This window comes from Dendrobates tinctorius, unplaced genomic scaffold (genome assembly GCF_039654945.1).
Source record: "Dendrobates tinctorius isolate UK_male_01 unplaced genomic scaffold, ASM3965494v1 ptg000324l, whole genome shotgun sequence".
NCBI classification, from domain to species: Eukaryota; Metazoa; Chordata; class Amphibia; order Anura; family Dendrobatidae; genus Dendrobates; species Dendrobates tinctorius.
In genome coordinates this window covers 1,233,161-1,258,918 of record NW_027361991.1, presented here as the reverse complement: position 1 = coordinate 1,258,918, position 25,758 = coordinate 1,233,161, and positions in this window count along the sequence as shown.

Sequence of the window (25,758 nt, the reverse complement as noted above, 5' to 3'; positions counted from 1 at the left end):
CACTATAAAATGCGGACCCAGCAGCAAAAAAAAGTTGCATGGTCCGTCCAGGCATGTCGGCGGACGCAAACAAATTGATGGATCCACAAAAAAACGGTTCCAACGGATGGCCATCCGTCAAGATCCGCCAGTAATGCAAATCAATGGGGAAAAAAACGGATCCGCCAAAAAAAATGGCGAATCCGTTTTTTTGGCAAAACGGCGGATTTTGACTGATGGTCAAAAACGGAAGTGTGAAACAGGCCTAACCAGGAGTTCTCTGAACTAATGGCTGCAAAATTGTATCTAGCCATACTCCTAAATGTTCGCTGAAGGATCCTATCCCCGATACAATGGGGCGCATGGGGGGTGGAATAATGTTTTTATGTGTTTTTGGTAATGCATGCAAAATCGGAATGACTGGATTTAATATATGCGCATATATTAAGCTTGTTTTTTGGCGAGAAAACCCTGACTGAATCCCTCATCAATTACACATTTACACATTTTTGAAAATTCTACTGAAGGATCCTTCCTTCAGTATACACTGGCTATCAAGCAGCTTATTTTTTAATTTGGTTCAATAAATTTTGGATTTTATTTTTCTATAAATATTCAACGTCAAGCAGAGACGCTTCCTTGCTCGGACAAAACCATTCATGTGCGGTGTGGACATCAATATAAGGGTGAGCTGAATCTACTTTTTTCTATAAAAAATTAGGTTTTCTTAAGAGGCTCATACACAAGGCACAGCCATGGACACAGAGAGCCTAATTGAGCTGTATGATGCTGTTGTATGGTCCGGCCTCATGCTTGACTATGATTTCTAACTTACAATACCAAAAGTAAAATGTATAAAGTTCCTAAAAATATATAAAAAAAGAAAGTTCCTATGATCCTATGACACTACAATGTAATAAAAAGAGAATTACCTGCTACCTGCAAGGCAAACCCAACCGCGACTGTGAAGACCACGGCTTTCATTTCTAAGTTGTCCTTTCCCAACCAGATAAATAACTCGTATGAGAAGGGAACATGATAAGTCACCGTATTTTATAGGGCATTCATAAATTTACATACAATCATACACTTTATACACTAATGGTCTATTACGTACTGCTGTTTATGGCACACGTCTCTACCATGTCATGGTACACCAAGACTTCAAGGTCTTAGTGACATTTCTCAGTTCATCAATGATTTCCTCAATGTTCACCGAGAAGTTTATGTCCAACCCTTTCCTTAGGGTATATAGTTTATTGATGTGTTTCTTTTTAGTCTTTGCCTGATTCTCTATAATTTACATAAGAGTCACCTGATTTTCTTCCTTATCATATCTTACGTCATGAAGTTTTATTTTTTTGAACGCTCGATTATCCATCTTTGATACAGTTCAATTCGGCTTCAAGGAAGCAGAGTATATTTCCATATTTTTCCCAAAGCATTTAGATTTTCCTCAAAGTCATTTCCATGAAAAATGTTTTTTGTTCTTTTGTCTTTCCCTTCTCTTTTTCTATGAAGTTTACTTTTTTCCATTGGTCTAGCCGTACGAGGGCTTGTTTTGGATGGGACGAGTTGTAGTTTTGAATGACACCATTCATTTTACCATATAATGTACCGGTTAGGAACCAGATAATAATGGCGTTGACATCATGACCGTGTGACGCGCAGTGACCTCCGAGGCCTGAATGGAACTGGAAGTTTTATATATACGATGCACAATGGTGCAAACTAGAGGACCAGACGTCAATCAACGGGGCAGAAAGAGATGTAGATATTGCTTACAAAAGAAAAACTAATACTCGCCTCTCCAGCTGCTCGGTGGTCATCATCCAGTCCTCCTTTTTTTCCCTCATTGGGCATACCACGTCTCCCACCTTTTCATTACAAGCCAGAGATTCCAGCCACATCCAGGTCAGAGAACACCGAGCGTTCTAAGGTTGCAATGACTAATTTTGTAAAATTTTCAGTTGGGTTAAAATGGTGAAAAATAATTGCTATTTGATTATTGATGTTTGGGTTTGGTTTTCATGGGTGCAGTGTGTATTTTAGTGGTTTAAAAAAATTCGGACGTTTGAAAATTTTTGCTTCCTTTGCCATTTTTTGAGACTCGTTAACTTTTTTACTATTCCATCAATGGAGCAGTGTGGGGGCTTGTTCTTTGCATGGTGATATTTTTATTGGTATAATTTTTTGGGATGATTTTATCATATTTTATTGCATTTTTTTCAGGGAAGGTGCTATGCTCTAAACATTATAATTCTAGAATGGGTTAATTAGTTTTATACTTCTATAGGCTAGATGTTTACAGACAAGGCGATAACAAACATGCCTATTTTTCAAATGTCTTTATTATTTTATGCTTTTATTTAATCTTTCTAATATTTTCAAATGCTTTTTAAAGTTACTTTTCAATTAGTTAATTATTTTCTTTCGTCCACTTAGGGAATTTGAAACTGCTCAGGTTTGGTCAGTAAATGACAGGTCTTGTGGGATGTTCAGTAGTGATGGGCGAGCGTGCTCGCCCGGTACTGTTCGATACTCGATCGAGCATCCTGGGACTCTGACGAGTCCTCGATTCCCTGCCCCGCATGTTTGGTGCCTGATTTTCAGCCACTAACCATGCAGAGATTGCTTGCCAATCATGGTAATGCCGTAGCCATCCTTATCAGGGTTACATCTTTTCTATACCCTATTAATACTGCTGTTAGCTGCATTTAGTGTAGGAATAGGTGCATGAGGAGGGATAGTTGAGGATTAGAGGAGGAGGAAGGCAAAAAATTAAGAAGCCATGAACAAATACCATTTTTTGGGTAGGAAGGGGTGCAAAGGAATACACCAGAAAAAAGAAATATTTCATTTGCCATTATAGTCCATTGCTGTCTCCCAGTGGGATTCAAAAGTCCGGGCCAATCCAGGACTTTTTCATTTTGATAAAAGTCAGCCTGTCAGAATTTTCAGTTGACAGGGGGATGCGCCTATAAGTTATTATGCCCCTTCGGCACTAAAATCCCACTCTGACAAAATGCTAGCAGCTGGGCAAGCCGCCACCTCCAAGGCATAGAGGGACAGATGATGCCACGAACACAATTTGGATACCCAATAGCTGTACGGCACGGAAGAATCATGGAGGATGCTGGTTTGGTCGACTAGGTACTCCTTTACCATCTCCCAAAACTTTTCCCTTTCTTTCAGACTACTCCTGGCATCAGGGCCAGGGTGCAGGGAGGGTCTAATGAACCTTAGATAGTTTCCATGCCTCTGTTAGACCTGGTATGTGACTCTATCTTCTCTCTTCCTTGGTTGCTCAAGGATCTATGACTTCTGCCGCTGGCAGTTTCAGATTTTTTTTTCAGAATTTTTGTACTTATTGCTTGTTTGGGCCTTCTGGTAACTAGCTATCTTTACCACAGGAATTAGAAATAATAATAATAATAATAATAATAATAATAATAATCTTTATTTTTATATAGCGCTAACTTATTCCGCAGCGCTTTACAGTTTGCACACATTATCATCACTGTCCCCTATGGGGCTCACAATCTAAATTCCCTATCAGTATGTCTTTGGAATGTGGGAGGAAACAGGAGAACCTGGAGGAAACCCACGCAAACACAGGGAGAACATACAAACTCCCTGCAGATGTTGTCCTTGGTGGCATTCGAACCCAGGACTCCAGGGCAGGATGGCTGCAGTGCTAACCAATGAGCCACCGTAAATGGAAAGCTCTCCTTGTAGCCTGGGTACAGGCAAAACTTTCCTGCCCCCACCAGGAGGATGACTCTCCATCTCCATCTTCTCCTCCTCCATCTCCCCCTCCTTTTTAGCCCATCCGTGCTGAACAGACGGGACAAGTCTGACAGCTCCTATCCTTACAACTGGGATATCCCATGGTACTATCAAAAAGTGCTCAAGTTTGTTAGGGAACACCAACTGAAGGGACTCAAGCTGGATATGTGGAAAGAAATCAAAGATCATCCATAATAACCTAATCTGAGTGAAGGACTGAAGGGAGTATATATATCAGGGCTCTCTGCAGCTATAGCTGAGATTGTGTTGAAAAATGTGGCTTCTAGCAGGTTAACTAATGGGTACAAAGACCTATCATGGATGGCTATTCAGGGGGGTCTGCCCCTGAGAACTTTCATGCATGCCCGTTGACTGTGCAGCACTAGGTACTGTCCAAGATGCCTTTCGCTGAGGAAACACCTTTGCATCTCTGCTGGCAGTGCACATTCACACATGCCCTGTAGGATAACTTGGAAAATTACTTCTCTCCCGAGGAGAAAGCTAAAGCACACTTCCATGCAGAAGCGGAATTGTAACGTTGATCATGGCATGATTGCGGTCTTCCTTCAGCCTTCAAAACTATGTTACTATGTTGCTATCATCTTAGTTGATTCTTCAAAGTTTTGTAGAACCTCACAGATGTAAGACATCCATGCCCACTCATTGGTTTTTATGGGCAGAGGCTGACCAGAATACTGACAGGCATGTTGTAAATGGCATTCAACTACTGCCTTCTGCTGCTCACAAAACCTTTCCATCATATACTGTATAATGTAGTTTCAGCGTGTGGTCAAGTAGCTCGGGCAAATCTGGGTAAGTTTTCAGGAATCGCGAAAAACTAAGTTAAGCATGTGGGCCAGGCAGGGTACATGTGTAGGGAAGGTGACTTGACGGATGGACTTGTCTGAAGGGAGAAGGATGGTTGGTGCACTGTAGACGGATGTTTGTAGTAACAGAAGGCAAACAGCTGGGGAAAATGGAAAGGGAGTGCAGTACCTAAGTTTGACCACAAGATGGCAGTTGGGAGCGTGAGAACAGGACTTGACAGCAGCTTAGGGCTTAGTCATGAGGGGCGGGGAGATATTAACCCTGGAGGGGATTTCCCGAGGAGGGAGATAAGTAGGACAGGAGAGGGTTCCAGAGGGTTTCAGTCCCGGGAGGAGCTCAGGAGGAGAAGAATCAGTAAGGAGAATGGACAACGGTGGATAGCTCGACCAGGGGACTGATAGGAAGAGACAGTCAGGGGGGTGGCCCTGACATGAAGAACCGCAAAACAGACGAGGCCCCGGGGGTACCAAATTAACGACGACCTCGGACTGGCGAAGCGCTGGCGGTAGATAGGCCTTGGGCAGCCCCAGCGAAAGAGCCGCGAGTAACGTCACTACGACAGAAGAAAGGTGCAGGTACCCGGGCCTGAATACGGAGAGCTGTGAAGGTGCTGCGGTGTATGGCTACAGTCGTCAGGAGGACGGCCAATAAACTCAGACCTGTTGTAACTGAAATCTGCATCTGTCTCGTGTCTGTGTCATCTGGTCGCGGTAAGCAGTGGACCACCCCCCAAACTGGGCCCCCACCACACATGTGCAAGCTCACCAAGCTTCACAGCTGCCACCAGATTACGATTATGGCCATTATCACACACGACCTTGCCTGGTTGTAGGTCCAGCACCAAGAGCCACAGATCTGTCTGGTCTGTTATACCTTTCCACAACTCGGTGCTGTTTGCCATCTAAACAGATTAGTTTCAGCAGAGCCTTTCTCTGCTTCACTGAGGCAGTGCTGCAGTGCATCCAGCTTGTGACTGAAATGGATAACGTTCTCACAGATGACAATTCATAGGATGACGAGGAGGAGGCACAGGGACTGGTGAAGGAGAAGGAAAAAACCTTGATGAAACAATGGCACTCAATCCTTGGCTTCAGTAGCATGTGTGCTGTCCCAGGGTCCAACTTGGTCCCGGCCTCCACAAGGTTCCTCCAGTGTGCAATCAGGGAAATGTAGTGTCTCTGGCCACAAACAGTTGTCCATGTGTTGGTGGTTAAATGAATCTTCCTAGTAACTGCATTGGTGAGGTGATGGGTGATGCTATGGGGCACGTGCTGGTGTAAGGCAGGAATGGCACACCAGGAAAAATAGTGGTGGCTGGGGACAAAGTACAGAGAGAGATGGCCACTGCCATGAGGTTGCAGAAAGCCTCATTGTCCACAAGCCTAAATGTCAGCATTTCTATGCCAAGCAGTCTGACAGTGTTCCCGTTTAGTGTTTGGGCATGTGGGTGGCGGGGTATTATCTTTTGCAGTCCAAGGACTAGGGTAGGGAGAGCTGAACAATGCTCTGGGCCAAGGAAGTGGACATGGATGCTGATGGTGCTTGCGAATGTGCAAAAACAGGTGCAGGGCAGGAGGAATCCATACCAGCATCCTCGACTACGGATTGGCAAGTACATGGCTCAGGAGAAAAAGCAGTTGTGTCACCTGCAGACACTGATTGTGTACCCAGGTTTTGGGCACACAGTCAGATGCTTTGATGACAAGCCTGAGCATGCTGGTGGTGGTTAGTATGGTAGCAGTCTGGCCCCTGATCATCTTGAAATTGCACAGGCTGCAAATGACTGTACTTTTATCATCCATACTTTTTTTTAAAAAAGTGCTAGACTGTGGGAACACCTAAACCTTTGCCTGGGAACTTGCCCCGTGTGGGCGCTCTGGGGAACAGTTGCCCGCATTCTCCTTCTAGCCATCCCACTGCTTGTTGCAGGCCTGCAGATCACTCCAATATGCACTGCTGTGATCTATTTGCATAGCACCTTCCTAGGAAGGATAAGTGGCTTCATCGTCAATTACCTTGTCTTGAATTTCTGCACTCTGGTCCTCCTGATTTGCTGACCTAACATCACTTGTTGGCAACTGTGTCTCATCATCATCTAACTCTTGAGACATTAATTGTCATTGTAATATTTGGGGATCATTACACACAATTTCCTAATGTCAATGTTGAAACATGCAGGGTGAGAGGCTATAATTTATAAATGGAAATATAAAGCGCTCCTCAGAGTATTAAAGTCTGGCATCACTTGTCTCCTAGAACTCTCCATGGTGGGAGGAAAGAGTATGAGGGTGAGGATTATGTGGTACTCCTGGCTAGTGAGACTGGACAGTGTGAAAGACAGGGTGGTGATGGGAAACAGACTGGAAGCATTATTGACCATCCAAATGACCACCTGTTTGCACTGTCCTGGCTTCAAGAGTGGTGTCCCATGCCACTATGCAAAGTGGGACAGGAAGCTAGGTCTCGTGGATGACCGTATTTGTTGTGCTCCCACCTGCAAACTGTATGGTGTTATTTTTTAAAATAAAATATGTAGCCCTGAATATGAATTTAGCTTGAGAGCTGCCTGCTACCCCTCCAAAGTTTTTGCTTGAGGGCCACCTGATAGCCCTCCAAAATGTATGTATTATGGCCACATGATGGCCCTCAAAATTTTTTAATGAGGGCTGCATGATAACTGATATCATGCAGGAGGAGAGTGAGGAGAACATGAAAAATAATAAACCATGAACCATTTACCCTTTTTAGGTGGGAAGGGGAGCACGGGATTACACCAGGAAAAAAGAAACATTTCAATTGGCCTGTTTCATTTTGATAACAGTCAATCTGTCAGTATTTTCACCTGACAGCTGGTTGAATCTATTAGTTCTTATGTCCCAGGAGGCATTAAAAACCCACGGAATCAACTTAAGGAAGCGGAGACTGAGGCGTGCGAGCATTACATTTGTTTGAACTCCATGTAAAATAAAAATGCATTCATACAATTGGAGAAACGCCCAAATCCGCCTCTTGTGTGAATAAATAGACAAAGGACTTGGGGTATTCCTTCCCCAGGATGGGTTAGAGAAGTTTTCCCCACATGATTTATGAATTCTCATTGGCAAGGGTCTCAAAGTAGATAAAAAAATGTTTTGAAACCCCTGCTTCAATCTATTTGAAGCCATGGGGTTGCTTGATGCCCTGAGCCTGCACAGAAGAAACTGCTGCACACCTTCACTTTAGCAACATCGGAGTCGAATGACTGAAGAACCTCGTTGTGCCAGTTGTACCCTGAATTGTGGCCTTAAATCAGGGACTCTTCTTTGCTGGCCACAGAAGTCTTACTCCTTCTAAATGTAAATGTATTCTGAGACCCTACTATACTGGTATTCCATGGTGTATTGGAGTGCCTCTTTCTAAATTTAAGACGCCTTTCCATTACTAACCCCATATTGTCAATAAAAACACCCTGAATAAAATCATTTATTTGAAATAAAAATGCACACCATTTTACAAATGTATTTAAAAATAGCAAACACAGTTATACTAACCTTACGCCCATTCCATTAAAACCCTGGTTCCCTGTAAAAAAAACAAGAAATAAAAAACAACCAAATCCCTCACTTGTCCAATATACTGTTTCATGCCTGCGATAATTTTTCAACCTGAACGATGCCAAGATGCGACTGCCCAGGCTGAAAACTACATTTCTACAGTGAATTGTGGTGAACTCACTGTTGCTCCATGAGACTTTTTCTCACGGTGCTAGTGGTGATCTCACTGAGGTTATGCAGTTCATCATCTTGGCTCACATTGAACGCAGACTTAGTGACCTGCGGTAACCACAATGACGTCACTGCTATTCACTGATGCTGCACTCACTGCAACTCAGTCTTCATTGGTTTTCAGCCTGGACAGTCCCATCTTGGCAAAGTCCAGGTTGAAAACTAATTATCGCAGACATGGATTACGGCGTGGGACAGTATGTCGGACAGCTTAGGGATATGGTTATTTTTTATTTTTGTTTTTTTAAAGTAGATCAGGGCTTCAATGGAATGGGCTTTAGGTGAGGATTTTTGTTGTTTATTATTTTCTGTTTTTTACAGGGGACCTGGGCTTCAATGGAATGTGCATAAGGTGAGAATAACTGTGTTTGCTATTTTAAAATAAATTTGTAACATGGTTTGTATATTTATTTCAAATAAAATACTTTAGTCAGGATGCTTTTTATTGACAATATGACAATATGGGGTTAGTAATGGAGAGGAGTCTCATAGATGCATCTCTATTACTAAATGCTGGGCTTGATGTCACCTGAAAATACAAAGGTGACTGTTGTGAATTCGCTTTCTGAGCTACCTCTGGTTATTAGTGAAGGTAGAGGAGCTGGTTATATTGACAGAGGGGTCGCAAGTTCTCTCTCTAAGCTCCCTCTGGCGGTTACTGGAGGTAATGGAGCTGATCTAATTAACAGAGGCCTGCCACCTGATAATGAGGATGACTGGAGATCTGGAGTTTCTGACTGAATTTAAGACAGCCGACTCCCTCTATCCCTGCTGGTGATTTTTTCCTGCCTCCTGAGGTCTTAGTTTCCAGCTCAGTCCCTGCATGCTCAGCTAAGTGTTCTTTTGCTATTGTTCACATTTGATCTGGTTTTTGTCTATTTCAGTTTTGTGTATTCAGCCAGCTCCGGCTGGGGGCTGTGCTGAATTTCCATCCTTATGTTACTGCTTGTGCCAGTTTGTTTTTGTCCCTTATTAGATTGGCCTCTTTTTGCTCTGCTTTCAGAATATGCCAGAGTGCTGATATAGTGGGCGAAGTCTAGTGACTTCAGTATTTTTCCATCAGATGTGTTGGGCATTTTTTGCAGGGTTTTTTGCATGATTGCAGACAGAGTCTTTCCTTTCCTGTCCAGTTAGTGTGGGCCCCATCGTTTGCTCAGTCTATTTTCCTACCTGCGTTTGTGTTTTCATCTTGTCTCACCGACAATATATGTTTGGGGGCTGTCTATTGCTTTGGGGTCTGTTCTGGGGCAGTTTACATTTCCACTTTCTTGCTTTAGGCTTAGTTAGTTCTCCGGCTGTGTCGAGGCATCTAGGATCATCGTAGGTACGCTCCACATCTACTGCTAGTTGTGTGGATAGGATCAGGGGTCTGCAATCTGCTTAGTTACCAACCTCTCTGGTTTTCTGTGGCTTAGCTTGGTCTTGCTTTCCTCCTCGGTGACCCAATCATAACAGAATCACCAGCCAAACCGCAGATTCTAGGGTACTCAAAAGCAGGAGAGAATTGTTACAAAAAAAAAGTGTCAGGATTTTTTTTTTATATATATTTTTTCCTCTTTTTCTCTGGGGCCGTAGGAGGATTTTTTCTTTAATGGAGATTAAGCAATTGTCTGATAGTGTTGAGCAGCTCGCTGCTGAAGTGCGCGGAATTTCCACCTATCTCGCTCAATCATCTGCTGTTGAACCAAAAATCCCTACTCCTGATGTGTTTTCTGGGGATCAGTCTAAATTTTTGAATTTTAAGAATAATTGTAAACTATTTCTTGCCTTGAAGCCTAACTCATCGGGGAGCTCTGTGTAACAGGTTAAAATTGTCATCTCCTTGCTGCGCAGCGATCCCCGGGATTGGGCTTTTTCTCTTACACCTGGAGATCCTATTCTGACTAATGTGGATGCATTTTTTCAAGCTTTGGGGTTGTTGTATGATGAACCTAATGTTATTGATCAAGCTGAGAAAATCCTATTGGCATTGAACCAGGGTCAGGATTCTGCAGAGTTATACTGTCAAAAATTCTGAAAGTGGGCAGTTCTTACTACATGGAATGATGGTGCCTTAGCAGCGCTCTTTCGGAAGGGTTTGGCAGAAACCGTAAAAGATGTTATGGTGGGATTTCCTGTTCCCTCTGGTCTTGATGATTCTATGTCATTAGCCATTCAAGTTGATTTGCGTTTACGTGAGTGTAAAACTACACGAGAGGCGCTGCCGCCTTTTGAACGAACATCTGAACCCATGCAATGTGATAGGGTTTTGTCTAGGGCGCAGCGTCAGGAGTTTAGAAGGCGTAATAAGCTGTGTTTTTTCTGTGGAGACGCCTCTCATATTATTTCTGTCTGCCCTAAACGAGAGAAACGTTTTGCGCACACATTTGCTGTGGGCAGTGTACAACCTAAGTTCCTTTTGGCAATTACTCTGATCTGCTCCTTGTCTACATTTTCCACTATGGCTTTTATAGATTCAAGAGCAGCTTTGGTTTTCCCATGATACCCCTGTGGACTCCTATCCCTTTGAGGGGTATTGATGCTAATCCTTTGTCAGAGAATAAACCCCAGTTTTGGATCCAGGTGATAATGTGGGTCGCCCCGGACCACCAAGAATATTGTCAATTTTTGGTGTTGCACTATTTGCATGATACTATTGTTCTGGGTTTTCCCTGGTTGCAGACTCATAATCCTGTTTTGGATTGGAAATCTGTGTCTGTGGTGAGTTGGGGTTGTCAGTGTGTTCTTAGTGACACTCCTGTTTTCTCCACCTCTCCTCAGTCTCATGATATTCCTGATTATTTGGCTGATTTTTCTGATGTTTTTAGTGAGAGTAAGTCTGCATCTTTGCCTCCTCATAGGAGTTATGACTGTGCAATTGAGTTAATGCCCGGGTGTAAATTTCCCAAGGGTCGACTTTTCATCTTATCGGTACCCGAACATGATGCTATGCGATCTTATATCAAGGAGTCGTTGGAGAAGGGTCATATTAGACCATCCTCTTCACCTTTAGGTGCTGGGGGTTTTTTTGCGACGAAGAAAGATGGTTCATTAAGGCCTTGTATTGACAATCGTTCCCTTAACAAAATCACTGTTAAATATCAGTATCCGTTACCCCTGATTTCTGATTTATTTTCCAGAGTTAAAAGTGCCTGCTGGTTTACCAAGCTTGACCTCAGGGGGCGTATAATCTTATTCTCATCAAGCACGGGGATGAATGGAAGATGGCGTTTAATACTCCGGAGGGACATTTTGAGTACCTGGTGATGCCTTTTGGGCTCACTAATGCCCCTTCTGTCTTCCAATCTTTTATGAACGATATTTTCCAGGACTTTGTGGATAAGTTTTTGATCATTTATCTGGATGATATTTTGATCTTTTCCAGTGATTTGGATTCTCATGTGGAACATGTCCGGACTGTGTTCCGTATTTTGATGGAAAATTCCCTGTATGTTTAGGGATTGATATATATATATATGATCTTCCTGTCTCTCAGAGAATGACTGTTATCTGGATGATTTGTGATAGATTTTCTAAGATGATCCATCTTACCACTCCCAAAGTTGCCATCTTCTTGAGAGTTGGTGCCCTTGTTTTTACAACAGGTGGTTCGGTTGAATGGGATTCCAGAGAACATTGTGTCGGACAGAGGAGTCCAGTTTGTTTCCAGATTTTGGAGAGCTTTTTGTTCCAAACTGGGAATTCAGTTATCTTTCTCCTCTGCATTTCATCCTCAGACCAATGGGCAGACTAAGAGAACAAACCAGACTTTGGAGTCCTATTTGAGATGTTTTATATCTGCTGATCAGGATGACTGGTCTCATTTTTGCCCATGGCCGAATTCGGGCTAAACAATAGATCTAGTTCTGCCATTTTGATGTCACCCTTTTTCTGTAACTTTGGGTTTCATCCTCGATTTTCTTCAGGGCAAGTGGAATCTTCGACCTGCCCAAGTGTGGACACTGTGGTAGAGAGAATGCAGCAGATTTGAGACCTAGTGGTGGATAAGTTGTCCCTCTCTCAGGAAAAGGCCCAATGGTTTTCCAATCGGCATAGGACCTTTGGTCCCCGGTTTAAAGTGGGTGATATGGTTTGGTTGTCGTCAAAGAATATTCCTATGAAGGTTGCGTCTCCAAAGTTCAAGCCAAGATTCATTGGACCTTATAAGATTTTGGAGATTCTTAATCCGGTTTCTTTTCGATTAGCTCTTCCAGTTACGTTTAAAGATCCATAACGTGTTTCATAAATCTCTGATGAAGAGGTTTGTTGAGCCAGTGGTTCCTATGGCAGCACCTCCTGAACCTGTATTGGTTAAAGGCAATGTGGAATATGAGGTAGAGAAAATATTGGATTCTCGTTTGGCTAGACAGAGACTCCAGTACTTGGTCAAATGGAAGGGTTATGGGCAGGAGAATAATTCTTGGGTCTCAGCTTCTGACATTCATGCTGATAGATTGGTTCGTGCTTTTCACCGGGCCCATCCTGATCAGCCTGGTGGCGTGGATGAGGGTTCGGTGACCCCACCTCAAGGGGGCGTAACGTTGTGAATTCACTTTCTGGCCTACCTCTGGTTACTAGTGAAGGTAGTGGAGCTGGTCATATTGACAGAGGGGTCGCGAGTTCTCTTTCCGGGCTCCCTCTGGTGGTTACTGGAGGTAATGGAGCTGATCTAATTAACAGAGGCCTGCCACCTGATAATGAGGATGACTGGAGATCTGGAGTTTCTGACTGGATTTAAGACATCCGACTCCCTCTATCCCTGCTGGTGATTTTTTCCTGCCTCCTGAGGTCTTAGTTTCCAGCTCAGTCCCTGCATGCTCAGCTAAGTGTTCTTTTGCTATTGTTCACATTTGATCTGGTTTTGTCTATTTCAGTTTTGTGTGTTCAGCCAGCTCTGGCTGGGGCTGTGCTGAATTTCCATCCTTATGTTACTGCTTGTGCCAGTTTGTTTTTGTCCCTTATTAGATTGGCCTCTTTTTTCTCTGCTTTCAGAATATACCAGAGTGCTGATATAGTGAGCGAAGTCTAGTGACTTCAGTATTTTTCTATCAGACGTGTTGGGCATTTTTTGCAGGGTTTTTTGCATGATTGCAGACAGAGTCTTTCCTTTCCTGTCCTGTCTAGTTAGTGTAGGCCCCATCGTTTGCTCAGTCTATTTTCTTACCTGCGTTTGTGCTTTCATCTTGTCTCACCGACAATATATGTTTGGAGGCTATCTATTCCTTTGGGGTCTGCTCTTGGGCAGTTTAGATTTCCCCTTTATTGCTTTAGGCTTAGTTAGTTCTACGGCTGTGTCGAGGCGTCTAGGATCATCGTAGGTACGCTCCACGGCTACTGCTAGTTGTGTGGATAGGATCAGGGGTCTGCAATCCGCTTAGTTACCAACCTTTCTGGTTTTCTGTGGCTAAGGCTGGTTTCACACTTGCGTTTTTTTTCGCGGGATTTTAGCGCTAAAAAACGCATGCGTTTTTTTTTCTTATACTTTGCATGGGATGCGCTTATGTGCGCATACACATGCGTTTGTATGCATTTTTCTGCGCATGCGTTTTTTTGCGGTATGCGTTCGGGCGCACAAAATGCATCCTGTTGCATTTTTTTGGGCGTCCGACTTGCCTCAAAAAAACGCATGCGCGCGCAATGCGTTTTTTTACAGCAAGACACCCATTATAAGTCTATGGGTGCGCATATGTGCACATTGGCATGCTTATGTATGCGTTTTTTTGCTCATGCGTTTTTTTTTTTACCATTAGTTGGACAATGGAATTTAGGGGTTTGGGTTAGAGTTAGGGTTAGTTAAGGGGGTTTAGGGCTAGGGTTAGGGTTAGCTAGGGTTTAGAGTCAGGGTTAGGGTTAGGGTTAGTATGGTTTGGTTAAGGGTTAGGGTTAGGGTCAGGGTTAGGGTTAGGGTTAGTATGGTTTGGTTAAGGGTTAGGGTCAGGGTTAGGGTTAGGGTTAGGGTTAGGGTCAGGGTTAGAGTTAGGGTCAGGGTTAGGGTTAGGGTCAGGGTTAGAGTTAGGGTCAGGGTTAGGGTTAGGGTTAGGGTTAGTAAAGTCATGGTTTGGGTTAGTGTGAGGGGCCACCTAATGTTGGAAAAAAACGCAAACGCGGTAAAAACGCACTAAAAACGCATACAAACGCATAAAAACGCTGCGTTTTTTTCATGCATGCTCATAAAAATGCTTGAAAAAAACGCAGCATTTGTATGCGTTTGTATGCGTTTTTTCAATGCGTTTTTTTGCGGGAAAAACGCGCTGCAAAAAAAAGCAAGTGTGAAATTAGCCTTAGCTTGGTCTTGCTTTCCTCCTCGGTGACCCAATCATAACAGGTGACATCAACCCCACAAATATGAATTCCACTTGACACGCCACAGGGCAAGTGAGAAGAGCCAGGCAAAGATAATAGATGTTCATTTTCTGGGGAGGATACAGGCTGCTATTTTTAGACTGGGGGGTCAATATCCATGGCCCCTTACCAGCCTCAGAATACCAGCCCCCAGCTGTCTGCTTTAGCAAGGCTGGTTGCCAAAAAATGGGAGGGACCCCACCCCATTTTTTAAATTGTTTATTTAAATAATTAAAAAAAACAGCATTGCGACCCCTCTATTCTTGGTAACCTGCCTTGAGAAAGCTGACAGCTGAGGGTTGCAGCCCGCAGCTGTCATTTTCGCTATGCTAGTTTTCAAAAATAGAACAGACCCCACGTAAGTTTTTAAAAATTAATTTATAGTGCAGGCGCCATCTGCTGAGTAGCAGGCGCTGCTCTCGTTATTAACGACAGCAGGCGTAGGCTGGTAGAAATAGTACTCTCACTTCAGCTGATGCCTCTGTGACTTGAGGTAAACTTTTTACCGCTGGTCACAGCTGCTGGCGCTCTGACCAGTGGTAAGATTATTACCATCAGAGCTGCTGGTGTTTCTCACTCTGGAATACAGATTACAGCATGGGAAACACTTGATGTTTGGGGTGCTGAACCCGAACAGTAACATGGACTTCCTGGAGAATCCGTGTTTGGGGTCCGTGCCCGAACAGTAGGTTTACTCATCACTATTCACCAGTAGAGTTGAGCAAGTTTGTTCATGTCCCTGCTTATTCAGCAAGCTGTAGCACTTACCGAATATGCTGCAGCGGAAAACCGGATACATGGAGTGTGCTGGCTGATCGGCGCCGCAGCTGCATGTGTCGCGACTGTGTCACAGTCACAACACATGTATGGAGAACCTGTGTGTTGGGCTCAACTCTATTCACCAGTCTAGAAGTCCCACTTCTTACAAATGGTAAAAAAGTCGGAATTCTCAAGCACACACATGATTCCTTATTTCTCCTTATTGCACTATTGCTTTTTTTTAAAGAAGGAGAATGTCAATTCTTTTAGCATTTGTGCAGCATTTTGTCACCACTGAAAGCAATGAGAATGTGCAAAAAAGCAGCAAAAATGCTATTTGTGAAGATAAACTAAGGGATGGATGAGGCAGTTTTTTTCCCTCTCTTTTTCTATTTGGCTTATATACAAGTCATTATACTGGAAATAATGTTTCTTAACCTTTTTTCCTGTAAAATCCATTTTATGTTCAGTTTGGCATGTTTTATTGTCAATCCGCAAAAGTGGCGTAATACTTAGACTACATTGTTCCCAGCAGTGACCTGTGAGTCAGAGATGCTTCCTGGTATCTTCCCCATGATTTTTCAATTCAATTTAAGCACTTTTTCTTTACATGTCAGTGATTTTAAGCCCCCAGACCCCACCTGAGAAGGTCTAGCAGAAAAATGCTTGAGATTCTCATGGACTTCCATTATACTCGTTACTCGAGTCGAGCACCTGAGAAGTCCAACGTGCTTGATTCGAGAAACAAGCAGCCAAGAATTTTAGTGCTCGCTCATCACTAGTGTTCAATGTGTTTGATGTGTATGTTGCTTTATAGGTGCAGAAGAGCCACAGTAGCCATGCTGACCCCAGTTCACAGCTAATAGCCCCATGGGTACAGAAGTATCAAAACTGGACCATCCAGAAAATAGAAGAAGGCATCCTGATTAGTGATGAGCGAGTATACTCATTGCTGGGGTTTTCCCGAGCATGCTCGGGTGTCCTCCGAGTATTTTGGCATGCTCAGAAATTTAGTTTTCGTCATCTCAGCTGCATGATTTGTGGCGGCTAGATAGGCTGAATACATGTGAGGAATGCCTGTTTGTTAGGGAACTCCCACATGTATTCAGCCTGTCTACAAGTCGCAAATCATGCAGCTACTTCGACAAAAATTAAATCTCCAAGCACGCCAAAATACTCGGAGGACACCCGAGCATGCTCGGGAAAACCCAAGCAACAAGTATACTCGCTCATCACTAATCCTGATCTGATGGATCACATTTTCAAACAGCGGAGTTTGTGTTCATCACTTAGCTGGGAAAAAGATGGCACTATTAGAAAAAAACAAGCCGGTGGTGCTAGAGTGATGAGGCAATGTTATGCTGGAAAACTTCGCTCTGTTCACCTTGAGAATGAGCCAAGTACCAACTCCCTAACATTGTACAACGCAACTACCCTCCTCCATGGCAGTGCGGTTCCTTAAGTACAGTTACCTCCCTTGGAAGGATAATGATGAATCAGGAATGGTTTGAGGAACATAACAAAGGGTTCAAAGGCAAGACTTGTCTCCACGTTGACCAAATCTCCGTCCATTCGATCAACTGTGGGATGTGTTGAAGAAATAAGTCAGATCCACAGAGGCCGCCTGCAGCAAACAACATTACATGTTGTGCTTCTGATGTCCTCCTGCCAGATACAAGACACCTGCAGAGGTCTGGTGGAGTCCATAACTCGATGGGTCATGTTCTTTGGCTGCAGAAAGGGAACCTACATTATATTAAGCAGGGGGTTATAAGGTTAGAGCTAATGGGTGCATATCGTAAGACTCATTTTTGAAGTCTAACCTTTTCAAATAGCTTAGCTCTAGTCTGAACAATGCTCAATATTTGGTTAAAAGAAAGTAAGCAGAGAAGATAATGTGGGAAATCTAACATCACCACGTGTTCCTCGCTTCACATACATTTATAACTTGGAGATTATTGCCCTGGTTTATTACAGTTTATCATCAGCTATGAAACATTTCTTCATTCTGGAAAATAATTCAGTTTCAGACGTGATCAACCTACAAGGAAGCTACAAGTGATAATTACATATAGATTGTAATCTACATAACCCAAAAACATGATGAGAGACACTTATTAAGAGCCACATATATCTCTGAGAGGTCTTAGCGAGCAACATCCAGAGTCACCTTGGAAGTGACATCCAGATCCTCCCATTACCGGTAAAATGACATTCAAAACTTCCACAGAGAAGTCACTCGGAGACCTTGTGCCACCTTCCCTTATAGGCAACATAGTTATATCCTGGTGTTCCAATCATGTAGTGGCATCCAACTTGAAGCACCCATCCAAATGGCAGTATCATCCTATCTCAAGCTTACCCTATTTATTTCCCCACCATTTCCTCCCCCACTTGCCAGTATATGCACATCCAGATCTGCTCTTCTGTTCAGGGTTAGGTAGAAATGTCACCATTTGTAGCTCATCTTTTCATAGTTTCTTGGTAAACGCTGAGCTATGGCACCAAGCTGGCAGACAGCCAGTAGCCACACATCATGGTCTTGAGAGCCAAAGAAGGGAGTTTTACAACTATAGCATGTTCGATCCTAGCTCCAAAACACACAAACGTGTGACCGTTCTAAATGTTCACATGTATGGGGGAGTCAGGGAATATAGCTCTCATCTGCGCAAAGCCAACCACCATCAGTTGTGTATGGCCAGCTTAAAATTTCCCAAACACATTTGATAGCAGTCATCTGAATGTTAATTGAGCTGACCGCTTTCTCTCCTAAATTTCCTGCATAGATGCATCTTTGGTTTGGCTAAAACTGCATGTGTTTTTAAAGGGGAGCTCGGAGGATCATTGCCAGCAGCTTATCTCTCATAGAACAAACTTATCTTCCTCAGCATGATCTATCTGGAGAGAGTCAGACGGACCCATGTACATAATCCCACCGATATCAGCTAACGTCAGTTAAGAACATGTGCAGGTGAGTATAGGGTTCTGTAAACAGAGCCACCTTAGTAGAAGGCTGAAGAGTAAGGGGGCCCATACACAATGGATAACTGTTGGCCAATCGTTCGTCTTTCAGCTCTTCATACACAAGCACGCTCCCTGTATGCTCCATGAGAAAGCTACTGCCAGAGTCCTCTAGTGGTGACTATATGCTGAGAACAAAAAGATCAGCCATTTGACCTTGAACATACCAGAACCTTATTTCCTCCATCTTCATTTGTCAGGGATGAGATGAGAGGCCCCCCCAATACACATTAGAGGTCCCCACACACAATATTTGATAGGGTTTTCCCAACTGTGTTTGATTTTAACTCCATTCAAAAAAACATGAGCCCACTGATATTGTAGGGTTCATTCAAAATTAGAACAAAGTGTATGAAAGCCTGAAACGGGATGTCCAGTGAAAACAAGGTATCAAGGTAACTTTTTGGAGAATGAATAGAGCATTGTTCAGGGATAAAAGTTATCTGTTGGGGATGAAAATGATGTGGTCTGCTGATCAGTACAGGTCTCAGACACCCACCAATCACCAAGTTATCCCCAGTTTCTGTGCCTATGTGATAACTTGTTTTCACTAGATAACCCCCTTTGAGTACAGTAGAAGATTATCTGATTGTCTTTTCCCCCATTTTAAGCATAAAAGCCTATAGCCACCAATAAACTAATGAACCAGTTCAATATTTTCTTATATCTCGATGATCGGTTTAACTGCTGTAATATTGATATCTTGCTGCCAAGATCAAAGTTACATCAGTTTGACTATCATATAACATTGAACATGGTGTGTGAAGGCTCCTCATCTGGAAGGTTGCTCAAGAAGTTAAGAAACAAGGGAAAAATTGAAAAGTACAATGCACAGAATGAATATGAATCAATTAATTTTATTTATACAGAAAATATCCATATAGTTTTAACTCGTTTATGATGAATGACAGCCATAGCACTTCATGATCGATATCAGTTCCCGCAGAATGCTGTAGATAAGCCCCCGATGTAACCTGAAAAAGAAGAAAAGGGAGTTATATTATACTCACCCAGGGGCGTTCCGGGTCCAGTTCTGGTCCGGTGGGAGTCGCGGTCTGGTCCGGCGCCTCCCATCTTGTAACAATGATGTCCTCTTCTTTCCTGCCTGTTGCGGCTCTGGAGCAGGCACACTTCTCTGCCCTGTTGAGGGCAGAGCAGAGTGCTGCAGTTCGCAGGTGTCGGAAGAGGTCCAGTGCCTGTGCACTGCAGTACTCTGCTCTGCCCTCAACAGCGCAGAGCAGTGCACCTGCGCCGGAGCCGGAAAGAAGACGACGTCATCGCTACAAGATGGGAGGCGCCAGACCAGACCGCGACTCCCTCCGGACTCGAACCGGACCTGGACCGCCCCTGGGTGAGTATAATCTAACTCCTTGTTCTTCTCTTTCAGGTTACATCGGGAGCTTATCTACTGCATTCTGTAATGCTGCAGATAAGCCCCCGATGGCGGTGCCGGCAGCTGATAAGCAAAACAATTGATGACAGATTCCCTTTAAAACTGTGTAAACACAGAGTTACAGTTCCTTACTGACAGCTGAGCAGTACGGGAAGACGAGCAAGGACCCATGTCATCGGACCCTGCACTCCAAGATTTGTGATCGGTCAATCTGACTAAGAAATCACAACATGATTGTGCAGATGGTGTTGAAATATCAGCAACTTCAACGCGATCACCGCAGGAGCTTGGCGCAGCTCACAGCCGAACTCCTGCAGTAACAACTAGGGATTGTGCAAGCACCGCTGCTGGTTCTTTAACCCCCTAAGTGAGGTGATCAAGAGTGATTGCAACATTTAGATGGCTAGAAGAGGGAGTGGACTTCGTCTCTTCAGATCAGCACCCCCGTGAGATTATCTTGAAGGTCCAATCATTGCTGTGGTAATCTGAGGTCATCATGACAACCCTTGGGTCACCAAGCTCTGACAAGTATAAAGCATTGCAATGCTTGTGTGTTGCAAAGCAATATACCAGGGATGAAAAAAATAAAAAAAAATTTATACCCATAATACATATTTTTATGTAAAAAAACAATAAAAAAAGTTGGATAATGTCGTGCTCAGATTGACTCAACCTATAAAATTGTCACAATAGTTAACCCATTAACCCATACAGTTAATGCCATAAAAAAGGGCAAACTATGGTTTTTCATCATACAGCTGAAAAAGAAGTAGAATAAAACACGATTAAAAAGACGAACGTAAATAAGAATGGTATTGATGAAAAGGTTATCTTCTCTTGCAAAAATCAAGCCACCATACAGCTCCAACAGTGGAAAAATAAAAAAGTTATAGCTCTCAGAATATAACAATTGAAAAATAATATTTTTTCAATAAAATTGTTTTTATTGTGTAGAATCGCCAAAACATTTTAAAAAAATATATATAAATGTAGTATCGCTGTTATTGTACTGAAGCGAATAATAAAGCTGCCTTATCATTTTTACCACATGGTGAACAGCATGGAAAAAAACAAACAATCTGAGTTGCTGGTTTTTGTTCATTCTGCCTCCCAAAAATCAAAGTAAAAAGCAATGAAAAATACAGTTGTGCTGAAAAGTTTACCAACCCCAACAGAATTTTTGCTTTCTTGGCCTTTTTTCAGAGAATATGAAAGATAACACCAAAACTTTTTCTCTACTCATGGTTAGTGGTTGGGTGAAGCCATTTATTGTCAAACTACTGTGTTTTCTCTTTTTAAATCATAATGACAACCCAAAACATCCAAATGACCCTGATCAAAAGGTCACATACCCCATTTCTTAATACCGTGTATTTCCCCTTCTAACATCAATGACAGCTTGAAGTCTTTTGTGGTAGTTGAGGATGCGAGTATTTATTTTCTCAGATGGTAAAACTGCCTACTCTTCTAGGCAAAAATCCTCCAATCCCTGTAAATTCATTTGCTGTTTAGCATCAACTGTGCTCTTGAGATCTCCCCAGAGGGGCTCAATGATATTGAGGTCAGGAGACTGAGATGGCCACTCCAAAACCTTCACTTTGTTCTGCTGTGGCCAATGACAGGTCGACTTGGCCTTGTGTTTTGGAATGTAGTCATGTTGGAACGTCCAAGTACGTTCCATTCGCTGCTTCCGGGCTGATGATTGCAAATTTGCCTCCAGTACTTGCTATGCGCTGCATTCATATTACCTTCAACCATAACAAAGTTTGCTGTGCCTTTGTAGCTCACATATTCCCAAAACATCAGCGATCCACCTCTGTGCAGCATAGTAGGAATGGTGTTCCTTTCATCATAGGCCTTAGAATTATCATAGAATGGTAGTGTTGGAAGGGACCTCCTGGGTCATCTGGTCCAACCCCCTGCTCAAAGCAGGATTCGCTAAGTCATCCCAGACAGATGTCTGTTCAGCCTCTGTTTGCAGACTTCCATGGAAGGAGAACTCGTCACCTCTCGTGGCAGCCTGTTACACTCATTGATCACCCTCACTGTCAAAAAGTTTTTTCTAATATCTAATCTGTGTCTCCTCCCATTCAGTTTCATCCCATTGCTTCTAGTCTTTCCTTGTGCAAATGAGAATAAAGATGATCCTTCTACAATGTGACAGCCCTTGAGATATTTGTAGACAGCTATTAAGTCTCCTCTGTCTTCTCTTTTGCAAGCTAAACATTCCCAAATACTGTAACCGTTCCTCATAGAACATGGTTTGCAGACCAGTCACCATTATGGTAGCTCTTCTCTGAACTTGCTCCAGTTTGTTGATGTCTTTTTTAAAATGTAGTGCCCAAAACTGGACACAGTATTCCAGATGAGGTCTGACCAAAGAGGAGTAGAGGGCAGTAATGACTTCACGTGATCTAGACTGTATGCTTCTGTTAATACATCACAGAATTGCATTTGTCTTTGTTGCTGCTGCATCACACTGTTGACTCATGTTCAGTTTTTGATCTATTAGTATGCCCAAGTGTTGTGAGTTCATTTTCCCCTTCACCATTGAAGTCTGATGAACTCCCTCTTCTGGTGAAGGAAGGTAGTGAGGCTGATTGCAAAGCACCTGAGCAGAATGATGATGACTGGGTGACTGGGATTGCTGACTGGATATAAGGCAGCCGACGCCCTTCTGCCTTGCGGGTGATTACTCTGAGGGATTCTTGGAGACCAGTCTGATTCCTGCTCCTCAAAAGCTAAGTTTTCTGCTCTACTTTTTGCATTTGTGTTTTGGTTTTGTTTTGCCTTGTTTTTCTGGATTTCTGCCTTTCCCTGCTGGGTGAGCTGATTTCCTTTTTGCTCTGTCTTCAGATAATACCTGAGTACTGATATAGTCTTTTTGAAGCCTAGCGTCTTCAGGGCTTTTTTCCCTATCAGTCTGTTGGCTCTTGTTTTTGAGAGGGTTTTGGCGGATTGCAGACAGCAGCTTTTCTATTCTGTCCTATTTAGTTAGCTTGGGCCCCATCATTTGCTCAGCCTATCTTTCTATCTGTGTGAGTGTTTTTTCATCTTGCTTCACCGTCATTATATGTTGGGGGCTGCCTATTGCTTTGGGGTCTGCTCTGGGGCAGTTTAGACTTCCCTTTCTGTCTTTAGGCTATGTAGTTCTCCGGCTGTGATCGAGGGGTCTAGGGCACCGTAGGAACCCCCCACGGCTACTGCTAGTTGTTGTTGTTAGGTTCAGGGGTCTGCAATCCGATAGCTGCCAACTTCTCTGGTTTTCTGGACTTAGCTAGTATTTCTGTTTTTGCCTCCTACGGTGACTCATTCATAACACCCAAGTCTTTTTCACATGTGCTGTTGCTTAGCCCTATTCCTCCCATTCTGTATATGTTTTTTTCATTTTTATTGCCAAGATGTAGTACTTTGCATTTTTCCCTGTTAAAAACCATTCTGTTAGATGCTGCCAGCTCCTCCAGTTTATTTATATATTTTTGAATCCTCTCTCTCTTCTCTAGTATTAGCTAGCCCTCGTAGTTTTGTGTCATCAGCAAATTTAATCAGTGTACCCTCAATTCCTTCATCTATAAGATTGATAAAGATGTTGAACAATATAGGGCCCAGGACGGAGAGAACCTTGTGGTACCCCACTTGAGATATTCTTCCAACTGGATGTGCAGCCGTTTACGACCACTCTTTGGGTCCGATCACTACGCCAGTTATGAATCCACCTAACAGTTGCCTTACCCATTCCATACTTAGTCATTTTTTCAATAAGGATTGTATGAGATACTTTGTCAAATGCTTTGCTGAAGTCAAGATATGCTATATCTACAGCATTTCCCTGATGCACCCAGTCAGTGATTCTGTCATAGAAGGAAATTAAGTTAGTGTGACATGACTTATTAGTTACAAACCAATGCTGACTCTGGTTAATCACTTCATTCTTACCCAGGTTTGTACATACATATTTAATAATTTGTTCAAATATCTTTCCTGCTGTAAAAATCAGACTCAACGGCCTATAGTTCCTTAGGTCCACCTTCTTCCTCTTTTAGAAGACAGGAGCAACATTTGCTCTTCTCCAGTCTTCTGGGACTTCTTCTGTTCTCCAAGAATTGGTTCAAAAACCACTCCAAGAGTGGTTCAAAAATTTCTTCTGCTATCTCCCTACTCTGGGGTATAATTCATCTGGACCTGGAGACTTGAATTCATTTATGTTAGCTAAGTGTTTCCTCACTATCATTCTTTTTATAGAAATCCTGGATTCTTTTATTCCTTTAATAGGACAGTGAAGATTAGTTGATGTTACATTTCCTTTCTGAGAGAAAACAGATGCAAAATAGGAATTTAAAAGTTCGGCCTTCTCAACATCCTTTCTTACAATTTCATCATTTTCATCCTGTAAAAATCCTATAGCATCTTTAACTTTTCTTTTACTTTTTGACATATCCTCAAAATCCTTTTTTATTGCTTTTGACATCTCTTGCAAGCCTTACTTCATTGTCAGCTTTAGTTAATCTGATTCGTGCCCTGCCGGTTCTGCAGACAGAATTATATTCTTCTATAATATGCCTCCCTCTTTCCATTTGATAAACATTTCTTTCTTCCTTTTTGGCATGTGTTTAAGCTCTGTGTTCATCCATCCTGGTTTCCTTAAATGCATCGTATTATTCCCTCTTTTTGGAATTGTTAACGATTAACATAGTAACATAGTTTTGAAGGCTGAAGGAAGACCTTATGTCCATCTAGTTCAGCCTATTTTTAGTGCAGCTGTTCTGCATTGTTGATCCTGGGGAAGGCAAAAAACCCACAGAGTAGAAGCCAATTTTCTCCATAGGGAAAAATATTCCCTCCTCTAAGCTGGATCAACCATCTACCTATAATATTATGCTATTCGTAACCTTCTATACTGTTACTCACAAGAAAAGCATCCATTCCTTTCTTAAATTCATTCAGTGAGTTGGCCATCACCACTTCCTCAGGAAGAGAATTCCAGAGCCTCACTGCTCTTACCGTGAAGAACCCTCTTCTATGCTGGTGCAGAAATTGTCTTTCCTCCAAACAAAGAGAATGCCCCCTTGTTCTTGTCACAGTCCTTGGTACAAACAGTTCATTGGAGAGATCTCTGTATTGCCCTCTGATATACTTGTACATATATATTTGGTCTCCCCTAAGTCTTCTCTTTTCTAGAGTAAATAGACCTAATTTTGATAACCTTTCTGGGTACTGTAGTGAACCAACTCCATTTATCATTTTAGTAGCCCGCCTTTGAACCCTTTCAAGCTCAGTAATGTCTTTCTTGAGCACCAGCGTCCAAAATTGCACACAATACTCCAAGAGTGGTCTGACGAGTGATTTGTACAGAGGGAGAATTATGCTTTCATCTCGTGTCCCCAGACCTCTTCTAATGCATCCCATGACCCTATTTGCTTTGGTGGCAGCTGCCTGACACTGGGCACTCCAATTTAGCTTCTTATTGACTAAGATGCCTAAGTCTTATTCCATGTCTGATTTCCCCAGCAGGTTCCCATTTAGTAAGTAATTGTAGCATCTGTTTCTCCTTCCCTTGTGCATAACCTTACACTTATGTGTGTTAAACCTCATTGCCATTTTTCAGCCCAATTCTCCAATTTACTCAAATCTGTCTGTAGTTGCAAACTGTCCTCCTTTGTGTTAACTACCTTACATAGTTTTGTATCATCTGCAAATACTGATATTTTACTGTGTAAGCCATCCACTAGATCATTAATAAATACTGTATATTAAATAGTAGGGGGCCAAATACAGAACCCTGTGGTACCCCACTGGTAACCCTGGCCCAATCTGAGTATGCACCATTAATAACCACTCTTTGTTTTCTATCATTAAGCCAGCCACCTACCCATCTACACACATTGTGCTTTGAGAATCTCATTT